The sequence below is a fragment of the Urocitellus parryii genome, chromosome 14, assembly GCF_045843805.1.
Source record: "Urocitellus parryii isolate mUroPar1 chromosome 14, mUroPar1.hap1, whole genome shotgun sequence".
Taxonomy (NCBI): Eukaryota; Metazoa; Chordata; class Mammalia; order Rodentia; family Sciuridae; genus Urocitellus; species Urocitellus parryii.
Genome location: NC_135544.1, coordinates 59175956 through 59189683, shown reverse-complemented (window position 1 = coordinate 59189683; position 13728 = coordinate 59175956).

Sequence of the window (13728 nt, the reverse complement as noted above, 5' to 3'; positions counted from 1 at the left end):
TTTTACAAAAATAAGTTTTTACTTTTGTGGTTTGTAAGCATTTGAATGTGGAAAGTTAGGAAACCACAACTTTTTCCCCTTATAAGTAGTTTCCCACACAAATGAAATGATAGTTTCTGAGAAAAGTTCGAAGCTTTCTAATAATTTATGATTCAAACCAATATTTCTTTGGGATTTTCCCACACTCTATCATTGGAACTGTATACATAAAGACTAAACCATATGTCATCAGACCGATTATGTTTCCTTGGAGTTCAATAATCTTAGCAACATTAATAGCGAGCATTTAAATAATTTATAGTTTCAAAGAATCCTTTATCTCATCATATTCTTTGATTGACCCTATATGATATACATTATGATCCACATCTGAAAGGTGAGATACCTGAAGATGAGAGAAGTCAGATGAGCTGGATCAAATCACACACAGACTTAAAGGTAAAAAAATCTAGATTTTCTGAACCTATGTCATGTCACTTTTCAATAAAATTTCCAAAATAAAATTAACTTATTGTTGAGTTGAGAATATCATTAAATTGAAAGAATAATGCTGATGTCTAGCAGGTCAATTTGACATTTTTCAGGGGTTAGTAAGTTAGGCCAGCTACCTAATTTTTTTTTTTTTTTTGATAGAAGTTCCCCATCTGTGAATGTTTAAAAAATTTTTTTAAAGTTTATAAAAACACAAGAAAGCAATAAAAGACAAAAAATATGCAATGGAGATGTAAATGACCCACAGAACTTAAAGTGATTATAACTTGGTCCTTTACAGACTAGTTTTACTGAGTCACATTTTATGGCACTGGTAGCAGGAACTGCCAGGGACACTCGCTTTGCTGACACATGCTCCCACAGGCTGAAGTTGCCAGGGGAGGTATCTACGCCTTTTTCCGTGCATCACTGAAAGCAGTGTACCTCACAGAAAGACAGAATTCACAGAGTCTCTAGGAACGGACTGTGTCGTTCTGCACTGAGGGCAAAGGGTAATTCATCCTAGGCCTGGCTTCTCTGGGCCTCTGCCTCTACGGTTCGGCTGGCCACATACTTGGTGTCACACAGTCTTTGGTGATGTGCATGTGAGAGCAATTAAGGAGTCCCTTGGCGTTTCAAATCTCGTATAGAACCCTATATCAGGGAGCCAAAGGAGCACTTTGCTATAGTAAGCACATAAATAGGCTGTTTTTACCCCCTTGGAAAGGCACTGTGCTGAATACCTGAAGCATGGAGATGAATAAGACACCTCAAGATCCCCAAGGCATGTGAATAATGACATTAACACTTTATAAAACATACTAAAGAGAAATTCAATGCAGAGATGGGATGCATTTTTTGGCATTGAGTATGGTTGACCTTGAGAACACCCACAGCTCTTTTACCCATGAAATGAAAGTTTGAGGTCATCCTTTATCAATGACTGATCACTGAAAGTGCAATCGATTCTACAAAACACTCAAAAGGAACACGCTGCCACCAGTGTGTTCTACTACTCCAACTAAGAGAGTTCTATAAAGTAGGTGGCCAGTGGCACCAAGACCAACATCCCCTTCATCATCCAAACCAATGCTGAGCCAGATCCCACTACCAGCTAAAAGTCAACTCGGACGGGCATCGCCAGCACTTAGATCTGGTTGCTGTATCTACCTCAGAAGTTACAAGGGGCCCAAAGACAGTCCACATGTGTCGGGATCAAGGCTCGTATGGAAAAGTGGGTGGGTTTGGCAGGGGGAAGTCTCTCGGAGACTGGCACCTGGGCACACATTGCTATATGGCAGTTTCTTGGGGCGGCTTACATTTTGAATCACATGCAAACGTGACCTTCATCTGTTGCTATCACTGACTGACTCTGCTTTTTCACATGTCATTTTTGCCCTCCCACTTTCAGCTGTCAGTTTCTTTTTATGCTGGTACACAATGATCTTCGACCCCAGCAACACATCTCCCCTTTGCAATTTATATCCCCTCTAGCTCAGAAATTCCAAAAGAAGAGTTTGCTTCCATCTAAGCCAGTCTCCAGTTTCTGAGTGCTGCCGGCTGGTGCCCCCAGAATTACTCTCTCACGCTCCAGAGTTACTTCGGCTATCAAGGGCATTTTGAGTTGTCCCAGGCTTCCAGATGAGTTATGAGAAACTGGCAGTGGTAGCAGTGGTATCCAAACCAGAGATGCAAGAAGTGTTGATACCAGGCCAAATTCGGATGGAAATAGTCATTCTCCTTATAGGCCCATGAAAGCTTAGAATCGTGCAAAGCATTCAGAGGAGGGCTTCCTTCAGGCATCATTGGACAAGCATTTACTAGCTGCTGATCCTGGGTCCTTCTGGGTACCCACAAGGGATCTCCTCTGCAAGAAAGACCACCTGGAGCTAAGCCAGCTGGAGAGGTAAGAGGATTCGATTTCACAGGTAAAAACAAAACTGACCTAAGAGGTTTCAGATTTTTCATGTTTGTAGGGAGAAAGGCCAATAGGTTCCCGTCCCTGCTTGTGAGAAGGCTTGTCCCATGTTGTGCTGCACACAGGGCATGCACCATATGGGAGACCGTGGTGACGGCTGCCGACAGACAGACCCATAACTTCAGGTGCAGGGGTATCTGGTGAGACTGCTCTTTGAAGATGGATAAATCCAGAGGTATCAAGTGAAGAATAAAATCTTTGCTTTTAGGTTGTATCTGACTCAAGACAATTTGTTCCAACTCATTTGCATAGCAGGTTGTTAATGGAAGCCCAGACTTGTCTATTGCTTACATTCAGGATGATGAGGGAAAAGGAAGTATTGCCCCCTGACCCCGACTCCTCCACAGGCCCTGGAGGGAGGTGTGCTACATTGTGAGGACTTCCTTTGGGTGAATCTGTGAGCAGTTTGGTAGGAACCACAGCTTCCTTTGCTGGGGTTTTCCACCTTCCTGCTTCTGAGACAGACCACAGCTCCCCAATAGCAGTGGGATCTGGAGGTCAGGACAAAGGAGACAAGCTCCTACAGAGCCAGCTAGGACCAGAGCACGCATACGCACAGATGCAGCTGTACCTCTTTATTTTTGGGTTAACACTTGCACAAGCTCCCACCTGCTAGACTAGTAGGAAATCAAATATCTTAGTTTAGTTTCTTTCCCATTCTAAATTTTCCAAAATGTCACAGTTTCCATAATCTGAAGGGTGACATTTGCATTTATTCAGTGTTCTAATACTGTGTCCACTCAGTGGAGTGAAGTGGATAAAAGCAGAGGCTCTGAGACAAACTTCCTGGATTTGAATGCTGAGTCTATATATACCATGTACTACTCTTGTGTCCTTGGACAAGTTACTTTAACCTCTCTGTACTTCATTTTTCTCAATGGTGAACTGCGCCTAATAACAACAGTTCTCCATTAGGTCATTGTGATTATTAAATGAGTTTGCTTCATTGGATGTATCAAAATACTATAGTCTGAATGGATTAAAAACAACAGATACTTGCTTCTCACAGGTTTGGAGCCTGGGAAGACCAAGATCAGGGTGCCAGCAGATTTGATTTCTGGTGAGGGCTCTCTTCCTTATTTATAGACATCCTTTTTCTCTTATCTTCAAGAGATGGAGACAGAAGGAGAACAATTTTGGTCTCACTTCTTCTTTTTATAAGGACACTAATTCTACTGGGGGTCTCATACCCCATGACCTCATCTAAATCCAGTTCATTTCCAAAGGCCCCGTATCCTAACTCCATCGCAATGGAGCTTAGGATTTTGACACATGAACTTGGGGTCAGGAGACACAAACATTCAGTACATGACGACACTTAAATTGATTTGGTGAGTGCTGGCATAGACTGAATGTTAAATAACTACTGACTCTTTTTATTACCATCTACCTTTCTTTCTTGGGCACAGAGTGTCACGGTGTCACTGTTGGGAGTCTATTACACACAGAGGCTGCTGAGGTCTCTGGAGTGACATCATCTAGTCCAACCTTGTGGTGGGAAGTCTTTAAGAGGCTCACAAGGATTTCCGCCTCCTAGTAATCCTACTCTGTGTAACCCCCTTCTCTTAAGTGTGGGATGGACTTAGTAGCTCAATTCTAATAACTGGAATATGGAAAGGAATGGCACAGCATTCCCAAGATTAGGCCATTATCTAATATGGCTCTGTGTTGGACTGCCATGCTGGGGAGAGACTTAGGAACCAAGGCGCTGAACAAAATCTTTACTGGACAGCCAGTGCGGAGCTGAGACCTGCTCAGATCCACATGAATGAGCTTGGAAGCAGACTCCTGGCTCCTGAGTGGCCTTCAGATGTGATCACATCCCCAGCTGACATCTTGACCACAAATTCATCATAGATCCCAGGTCTCTGGTCTATACTCAGATCCCTGCCCCTCAGAATCAAAGAGATAAATAACTGTTTGTTGCTCTCAGCCATAGTTTTGGGTGCTATTTGTTAAGCAGCAATAGGTAACTAATACGTAGGTTTTCAAGCCTGTCTGAGGGCACAAGGGCCAAGCTCAGCCAGGATACTTGTACCTGAGCATCATTTTCAGTGATGTCCTCATGCTTAGTCATTTTCCAAGGATACAAGTACTCTGACAGGAGGTTTGGTTTGGAACATCTTTCAGCACGAACCTCAGTGAAGAAACTAATTCTTTCATGTGGAAGCTTAGTTCCTCATCCTGAATCCTCCTCTTCATCTTGGGCTCCCACTTTTCTCAATTGTATTTCAGGGAACTCCATGTCCTTCATCATCTCTGGAACTTGGTTGAGGCCACCTTGGTCTAACACATCATGACTCTCTAAATTCAATTTTTGAGATGCCTGTGTAGTTTTGATTTTTTCCCTCCCACAAACCCAGTAATTTCACCAAATAGCAACCCCAAATGAATCAGCGTGCTTTGTGCCCTGAAATCCCAGAGGTTAAAAGAGATGCTCATGTCTTTAACCCTTCAAAAGGCAGCAAAGTTCAGCTTCCATTAACAAAGATACAACCTGCCAAGCCAAAACCTCCCCAAGCAAACATACACCAAATTGTACCTGATTCGTTTGAGAGGGACAATGAGGAAGAATGTGAAGGGAGGTCCCAGCTACTTTGGCTGGATGCCCGAAGTTCAGATCATTGGAGGTCCCCACGTGTGTAGCTCTGAGAAGCCTGCTTCATGGAGCCCAGAGGTGTCCCTGAGGGGATTCTGTTGCTGCTGTTTTAATCCAGTTTGACAGTCTTCTGCTTTTAATTGGAGAATGTTGTACATTCATGTCTAGTGTAAAACTGCGGATTTAAATTTCTCATTGCAGCATATGCTTTCCATTTGCCTAACTGGCTCCATGTTTCTTTTGCTTTTTCTTTCCTTTGGATGTATTATTTTATTATTCCATTTATTTTCTCTATTAATTTGGAATTGATGCAGTGTTTTGCTGTTATTTTAGTGGTTACCTTAGAAATTCAGCATGTTTACTTGGCCTATCAACATCTTATATTAATTGATCATTTTTATCCTCCTCTGAAAACTTAGGACACATATCTCTTTATTCTTTCTTGAATTTTACATAATTTCAATGATATTTGTAATATCCAAGCTAGACACTATTATTATTGCTATACCATCAATGTTCATTTAAGTTTACCCTTATCTTTGTCCTTTATATCATTCTTCCTTTTTTTCTGCATCTTTAATTTCTGTTTGAGATTACTTTATTTCTTCCCAAAGGACATTTTTTTTTTCAGATTTTTTTCTAGTAGTGGTTTCCTGGGAGCAATTTTGTGGATCATTTTTGTTGATCTGTAAACTGTCAGTGAATCTTCACCCTGGGAGAATATTCCCAACCTTTATTGAATTCCAAGATGGCAGTATCTGGAAGGTGATGATCTGTGTTCTGAGCTTTAGGCCATTGCTAAGAAATGGGTGAGACTCTTACTCCTTTAAACATGCTCTGTCCTTTTACTTCTGGCTGCCTTTAAGGTCTTCTCTTTGACTTCAGTTTTCTGTAACTTTGCTCTGATGTATCTGTGAGTTTCTTTTGTATTTATCCACCTGGGATTTTCTGGGCTTCTTTAATCTGTAGACTAATGTCTTGCATTGGCTTTGAAAAACTCTCAGTCATTATCCTTTCAGTGATTGTGCTGGTATCATTTTCTTTTTTCTTCTGGGGCTAATTTCCCACATCTCTTCTTTTTTGTCTTTATTTTATTTTATTATTTTTTGCAACTCTGTTTTTTTTCCTATCCTCATTTACGAATTCTCTCTTCAGTTCTGTCTACCCTACTGTTTAAAAGCATTCATTTTGATTACTGAATTTCCAGAATAACCACTCCCAAAATAGTAAAACAGGGCACGAATCTCAAACTAAATTCTTACTATTTTAAGATTTTTTTTAGGTGTAGAATTTGGGGGGCTATTTTCAATCACAGTATGTTGTTTTACACTGAAATACAAGGAATAACGGGACAGTTGTTGGAGGCTCAGGACTAGGAAAAATGCCAGGGATGGGAGAGAATTTGGAAGCTGGTGCCAGTCCCCACAGCTGTGAGTGAGGTCCCAGACAACTAGACAGAGCAGGAGAGCAGGAAGGTGGACAGGAGTTCACCACCTCAGTGTGCTCCAGAGTGGGACATGTGCATGTTGCTGATGGCTCTGAGCCCAGGATGGTTTCCTCTCCTCTCTGCTACCTGTTGGCTGTCATAGGAGTGGCACTGGAAAGTAGCAGAATTCTGCAGCTGAAACTCATCCCCAGTGGAGACAAAGAAGCTCAAATGCCTTCCAAAGGAACACAGGTTGATGAAAGTTTTGTGGTAGAGCAAAGTTATAACAAAAGAAAAAACAGTGTTTCACTATTACTCCCTCTCCTTCTCTCTTTGTGTGTGCACAGTATTTTTATTGTCTTTCAGCCATGAACAACTCTCACAACAACTGGGATGGAGAGATGGAAGTCAAAGGGTATTAAGTTACAGTTGTGCAGGATACATGCACTTAGAGATCTAATGCACAACTTCAGGACTCTAGTTCATAGTATTGTACTGTATACTTGAGATTTGCAGTTACCACACCAAAAAAAAAAAAAAAAGGTTAACTGTGAGATGATTAATATGCTAATTAACTTGACTGTGGTGATCATTTCATTATGTAAATGTGTATCAAAATATTATGCTGAATACCTTAAATATATATAATAAATAAATAAAAAACAGAGACATCTCCCAGAAGCTAAAGGAAAGAGAGACAGAGGGGAAGGAAGAAGATTAAGATTTAGATTTAAATATGTTGAATCTGAAATGAGAGTTTGAATTTACATCTTAAATTCTTTTCATCAGTATGATCTATGTAACCAATTTTGGTTTTGCAATTTTAGGCATTTTAAATTCTATAACATGTCTAAGAGTTTGCGGGGCTTTCCTGCTGAGAAAGAACACATACTTCATCCATGTAATTTCTTTCTCTAGCTCATTAACAAACACATTTTAAAGATTCATATCCCCTCCCCCCAAAGCAGAATCATTTATTAGAGAAATGCAAATGTAGTTCAATTAATATTTCTCCTGAGAATAAAGACTTTGAGAGGAAATCCACTTTGTTAAAAGTGGCAATGAACTGTCCCCTACTCTGGGAGAACCTCGGTGGTCTAAGATGAAGGAATTCCAGGTTGGGAACAGGGGGCTGTACTGGTGTTCTCACTCCTGAATTCCTGGTGGGCAGCACAGGGGTGGTGTAACTGAGCTCTTGTCATTGTACAGTGGCAACTGGACACTATGGTGAGGGGACCCAAGTCCACAGCTGATGGCATGAAAGTGGCAGTTCTGTGAGCTTGTAGGCATTCAAGCCAGCGTGGCTCACAGGCTCTGGGAAGCACAGGCAGTGTAGAGGGGTAACTGGGAGTGAGGACCACTGTTTCTCCTTTGAGGTGTCACAAACACACAGCCTGCAGGAAAGTGCCAAGCCCTGAGGGAGCAAGTTCCACATCTCTAAACTGAGGGTGTTGAAGTGAACGTTCTCTGAATTCCTCCCCAGCTCTGGGAGTCTCCCATAATATTGATGTACTCACACACCTTATCGTGTCCCTACCATGGAAAATTTTAATTCTTATAATAAAAATTTTAGACATTAAACATTGTGACAAAACTTTAAGTAGATATTGGTAAATAAATACTTCAAAATAAATACTTTTGTATTTAAATGTATTTTAATTAAAATAGAAAAAATAATTTTAATGAGAATTTTTATAATGAAAAAAAGTTCAAGCATACAGGAAAGTAGACCAAATGGTATAATAATCATCTAGATACTCATCATCACCTAAATCCGAAAACTATTAACATTTTGCAACATTTGTGATATGCATTTCTTGCCTAAGTTTGGAAAATTCTGGATAACTTGACATCCACCCTTGCTACATGCTTCAGAATGTACCTCTAAAAAGTAAGGATTTTTGCCTACATAACCACAATAACATGCTTATAACAAATGAAATTAATAATTCTTTGACATTGCTTTATACCTAGTCTGCAGCCAAATTTCTCCAACTCTTCCTCCAAGTATTTTCTATCTGTGTTTGTTTGAACCAATCAAGGGTGATGCATTTCATTCAGTTGCTATGCTTTAAAATTCTTTCTTAAATAAAAATCAGTCTCCTGTCTCCTATGACTTGACATTAACGTATTGAAGAAGATGAAATGTTGATGGTAAACAGGCCATTAGCTTGTGTCCTCTTCTTTGGTAGAAAGAAGCACAATATACTGCTGCCTCAGACTGGTTTATAAGCACCATTTAACTCAAAGTCCCTTCTCTAATAACCTTGTTCTCAGTAAGAAACAAAACAAAGCAAAACAACTGACATCTTTGGCTCAGACAACTGTGACTCAAAGCAACAAGCTACTGTCCCCAGACTGTGGGGTCAGAATTTGTCAGGGGAGGCAGACGGGGCCGGGGAGGGGGGTGGGGGGACAGGGTCATGGTTGATAACTGCACATGGAGACAGAGAGAAAGGTTTTCCTTGCCAAATGAGGAAAATTTAATGGAGGACATTAAATCTGTAATATCATTTAAAGGAGTTTCTATTTTATTAAATGCAAGCTTCGAGTTTCTTTGTCCTAGGGGAATTATTTAAAACATCCAGCTATTTCTTAACATTACAAAGCTATAATTTTTAATATGCCTCTTTAGGATATTTTCAGCCAGAGAATATAATGATTTTTATTTTATGGAACACAAGTAAATGGAGATTTTTGAGGGTACTTTATGTAAACTTTGATCAAGCAATTTGGAATGAGCTGCCCATGACACAGGTTTCTCATGGTGGCATCTTATGACAGCGCTGGGGGCAGCACAACTCCCATATTTGGCATTTGCTATCACTTGAGCATTTGAATCTTTAATCCTTGCTATACATATGCTGTGTATGTTGTCATTTTTCTTCTGCTAGCACTGCTAGCAATTTGTATGTGTGTGTGTGTGTGTGTGTGTGTGTGTGTGTGTGTATGTGTATTTTGCTGAGCATCCAGAGTAGTGGTTAACAGAAATAGAGGGAGGAATGATTTAAATCAAATAATACCTTAAAAAACTTATAATACGAAAAGGGTTGGGGATGTGGCTCATTGGTTAAGAGCCCCTGGTACAAAAAAAAAAAAAAAGAGCTGCATAAACTAATAAAATAACAAATATTATTCTCATTCTTTTATCTCATTAAAGTGATGAAAAATCTACTGTATCTTACAATCATAGAAAAAGTATGGAGCAGGAAAGGACAACCAATAATCTGATCACCTTGAGTCATTCCTGCTAAAATGATAACAGATTTCATTTTCATGTTTAAGCATCTTCAATATATGCATGTAAACAGGTCCAGAGCTCCATACCTGGATCTATTAGGGAAGGTGTCCTGGGGCCAGGCACTGAACACTGTTTGGAATGGTCTCCTGTACTCTTCCCCTTTATTTCTGGCTCCTCTCCTATCTCAGGTATGTTGTGCTCATGCTGACCTTGAGGTCGGGCATAGCCGGGAGACATTTCAGACAGAAGCTTTAAGATGTTAGGTTCCTTCCCTGGGCCATGGTGGCAGGTGATGTTCCAGATAGCAGATGTGCCCAGCCCGAGTGACTGACTAAAGATCATCTGGAGCACAGCCCTCAGCCCACCCTGATGGATTTGAAGTATAAGCAAGAAATCAAATTTTGCTGTTTTAAGCCACTGGGAATTTGGGGTTGTTTCTTACAGAAATACCCTAAATGCTGAGCTTTTGACATACATTATCTAAATTAATCATCAGCGTGACCCTAAGAGGTAGCTGATTCCATCCCCCTTTAATGGATAAGGAAACTGAGGCTCAGAGAAGTTAAGCAACTTGCTGTGTGTCACAATGCAAACAAATGGTGGGGCCAGAATTACACCCAGGTATTTTTAATCCCTCCTAAATACATTCTGACTATAGCAGGATATTTTTTTATTTTTTACAAAACTCTGTAAATATATTTTTGTAGGCTGCATGCTATCCTACTGTAAGACTGCTCCCTGATCTGTTTATGCAATTTGGAATGAGCTGCCCATGACACAGGACATTGACATTTTTAATGTCTTGTTGCTAAAGGAAGGTTATAACAGACATTGTGTACAAGATCATTTGCTAGAATTCCCTCCTGGAAGGTGGGAGACGTGGGAAGCCCAGGTTTCAGGAATCAGGGGAGAAGGTGGGAAGGGTCAGGAAGGAGGCTGAAGCCAGGCCTTGGAGCCTGGAGAGAAGCACACGGGCTGCCCCGTGGGGTGGGCATTCACACCAGCAGAGCAGAGAGCACACGTAGAACCAGACCGCTCCAGATTCTCTTTTGATCTCTGAGGTGTCTTTCTTGCACTCATCCACTTAAAAAAGAAAATGAATAGAGGGCTCTCTAGAGCAGGTTCAGGTTCGTAGAAAGACTGAGTGAAACACAGTCGGCTTGGACGTCCCTCTCAACACCCACCAGCCTGGAATCCTCCCTGTATCAGCACCTTGCATTTGTGTGGTCCGTTTGTGACAACGGAACAACCCACACGACATCTCAATATTAGCCAAAGCCCAGATGTGACGTGACTGTTCACTCTTGGTGTTGTGCAGTTTATGGCTTTGGACAAAAGCATAAGGCCATGTGTCCCCCATGACAGCATGACAGGAGAGTTCACCGTCCTACAATCCCCTGTGCTCCCCTCTACCCTGGGCAGCCACAGATCCTGCAGCTCTGTCTTTCTGAGAGTGTCATGTGATTGGAATCAGTGGCACAGGGTGCAGCCTCGAGCATCTCTTCTTTTTAAAATCTCGTCCTTATTGTCTGCTCGCCCCCTGCTCTCTCGCCCTGTTCCTTCTTCTTGGGCAGATTCCTTGCCATTTTTGGTGTTTCATGTTCTGCACATGGATTTGTGCCCACAGGAGTGTGGCCCGCCTCTGGCCTGGAGCGCCTCTGGCTCGGCCAAGGGAGCTGGATGCACAATTACCAGTGTTCACCAGTCGCCAGAGGTGGTTGACTGACATAATTGGAGGGGAAGGCCAACCACTGTGGTAGATCTGGATAATTTAAGTCCCCAAATGGATCTGCTCTTTCAGTGATCTATTCTGTTCTAGACTTCATGCCAAAGGAGAGGGACAAGGTTCTTTGAGAGTCTCCTATGTAATACAGTTTATTGTGCCAGGTTCATCTTTAATAATAATGTTTAACTGCTTTTCATAATGAAGACAATGAGCTGTGGGTTGCTGTTAGGAACCCATTGGAAATCGCTGTTGAAAGGGAGTCTCAGGACGTGTGCCCTCTTCTGAAATGGAACGAAGAGCAGCAGGACCCACGTGCTTTTTCATGTTCTACTTTGATGCGTTTTTTTTTAAGGTTTCTGTTGTATTAGATGTGGATATAAAGGGATTCTACTTCTAGAAACTGAGCCACTGAGGAAAGGTTCCTGAAAACCAACAGGCACTTTTATAAATGCAAGAGTGCCATAGTTCCAGGGGGTTTGAATGTGTCCCCTAGGAGTTCAGGCACTGGGGGCTGAACCAGGAGAGAAGGTAGGCCTAGCAGGAGGTCCTTAGGTCACTGGGTTGGACTTTAGAGGAGGTCAAGTAGTGCTCCCGGAACCTGGAGTTAGTTCTTGTGACAGGGAGTTATAAAAGTCTGAGCCCAGCCTCCGCTCTGCCCTCTGGCCTCCTATCTTCCCTGTAATTGCTCTTGCACACGCTCCTACCAATGTGCTGCAGCCAGGTGGGCCCTTACCAGAACCCCTGACTTGCTGTTTGGATTTCCAGCCTCCAGAATTGTGAACTAAATAAACCTGTTTTCTCTATAAGGCCCCCAACCTCAGATACTTCATCATGGTAGCAAGAAATGGACTAAGACAAGGAATCACCTGTGATAGGAGTAGCCATAGATGGACTCAGAGGACAAAATGAAGTGAAGGCAACATTAAACCCAGCTAGCTCCTTAATGTGATCATAAAATAGGTACGCATAGTGTGACGTCTTTAACCCAGGGACACTGATATGGCAATATATACTGTATTGATTTACTGTGTGGTGCATAAAATAACACACAAAATAGCTTTATGGTATTATAAATTACTTAAATAAATAAATTGCATTACTTAAATTGTTATTTCTCTTTAAAAAATGCCAAGCATATCACAATGCATATATATATATGACTGATATGGTTGTTAGTCCAAGATAAATATTCTGTATTATGTAATAAGTACTACTTCTATGCTCCTTTATTTAAAGTTTGTGTTAGGCACAGATGTTGAATATTATCTAACACCTTTTTCCACCTCTCATGGAGCCACCATTTTTCCCTTTGTTTTATTGGTATGATTTATGTCCACAGATTCCCTAATAGGACGCCACCTTCTGGTCTTCAGATGAGCCTTCCTTGACTGTGGTCTGTTGTTCTTCTAAATGACGGCAGAATTTTATCATATTTTCATAGCCTTCGCTCTAGAGCTGTCGTTTTCAGAACTGGGTATGAGAATATGTTGGCTTCATAAACAAACTGGGAACTTTCCATCTTCCGCTTTGCTCTGGAGCAGTGCATACCCTGCAGGAATAATGTGTTCTTTGAAATTCTCCAAGAGCACATTGGAGCGTAACTTTAGTAGCATCCTGTAAATGTTCACAGGGTTTTCATTGTCATCATAACCCAGATAGTCTGTAATAGTGGCATTGATCTCTGATCCCAGAATTATTTAGAACATTGTCCAGGAGTTTCAGAATATTTTTGTTTGTATATTTTTTAAATTTTTTTTTTTTGCTATTAAATTTAGTTCCATGGCATTGTGGTCAAGAGATTGTGGTCTGTACAATTTCCTCTCCTCTATATTTATTTTGGTTTTTGTTATGACATAATACAAAATGTTCTGGAAATTATGCCAGTCATTTTTGCATGCTTGAAAAAGAAAGTATTTTGGGGTTTAAAAGTCCTATTTTATCTACCTAATCCATCTTATTAAGGACATTATTCAAATCATTTATATTTTGCACATTGATCTGTTGTAGACCAAGGATGTATGTTAAAGTAATTCCATTAATATTTTACTTTTGTTGTTTTTTATTTGTATTCAGAGCAGATTATGCTCTGTATATTTTGGTACAATGTTGCACGGCAAAAAAAAGTTTTTGAAAGCTATTTTTAAATTTTGGAAGATATATTTCGCCAGTGGAACATGATTCTTTTCTTATAGGTTGTTTTTGTCTTTGGATTTTGGGTTTTTTATATTGACATTTCCATGATTCATATTTTACATTTGTGTTTGTATCTTTTTAAAATTTTTCACTT